Raw genomic sequence first — 1,002 nt, 5'->3', positions numbered from 1 at the left:
CAATGCTTTAAGAAGAGAAAGAAAAACTGTGCTGAGCTTCTCTTGTTACCTGAAAACATAATAGGTGTACATATATTAGATATGCTCTTACAACTGTCCAGGTCATGTTTACCAGCTGCAATTCTTTTACTTAATGTGTGGGTATTTTGCATGGTGATATTTAATCAAGACATAAACATGAGTAGAAGGTTGCTGATTTAAGACAAGTTTGAGATCCACTAAAATTAGCTGCTGTACGTCTGTCCTTCTGGTGGCTGTGGAAGCTTCATATTTTCTTTGGATATCATAAGACTTCTTAGCTCTTGAAGTACAACTTTAATGCTATAGGAATTTTGCCATTTTGCTAATACAGGAATGCTCCGTGCATTCAACATTCCACTGGAATTATTGATTCCATTCAAATTAATTTTTGTTACAAATCTAACTGATGGAGGAGCTTCTGGATATTTAGATCCACATTCTACTTTCAGGCTATATATTCTGTTTTCATAGTTTGTCCTTGGTGGCCCTATAATCATGCCTGTCCACCTTGTAAGTGTCATGTCTTCATCATCTTCAAGGCCCCAGCTAACCATGCTGTCACCTACTCCTTTCTATCCTTCTTCAAGTTCTTCCAACAAGCAGAAATTACGAGGAACTTTAACACCTGTGGAGACTCCCATCTTCTCCAGCTACCAGATGTGCCCGCTTCTGCCTATTATAAATGAGGCTGCTATAAACATAGTAGAGGTTGTGTGTGTCCTTGGATGTTGGAAAATATTTTGGGTATATACACAGAAGTTGTATAGTGAGTACTAATATGTCCCATTTTCTGAGAATCCTTCATAAATAAGAATCTTCTTAAAAAGTTTTTGTTGTCGATGTTGTTGTTTTAAAAATATTTTTCGGGGGAAGAAAAACAATGTGAAAATATACTTTTGAGTTTTATGTTTTCACTGGGCATTTGTTAACTATTTTTATCATTCTTAAAACTTTATAAAAATAGTGTTCATAATTTTTTTT

The 1,002-nt window shown here is 35.0% G+C and overlaps 1 pseudogene across 1 annotated transcript; it reads right to left on the bottom strand.

Moving 5' to 3' along the window:
- Positions 1-224: 224 nt before the first annotated feature.
- LOC308414980 (ubiquitin-conjugating enzyme E2 variant 2-like) lies at positions 225-662 on the bottom strand (annotated as a pseudogene). Its single transcript has one exon. The product of its transcript is annotated as a ubiquitin-conjugating enzyme E2 variant 2-like (transcript).
- Between the last annotated feature and the right edge of the window lie 340 nt (positions 663-1,002).

Source organism: Micromys minutus (genome assembly GCF_963924665.1).
Source record: "Micromys minutus genome assembly, chromosome: X".
Taxonomy (NCBI): Eukaryota; Metazoa; Chordata; class Mammalia; order Rodentia; family Muridae; genus Micromys; species Micromys minutus.
This window is presented reverse-complemented; position numbering and strand designations above follow the sequence as displayed.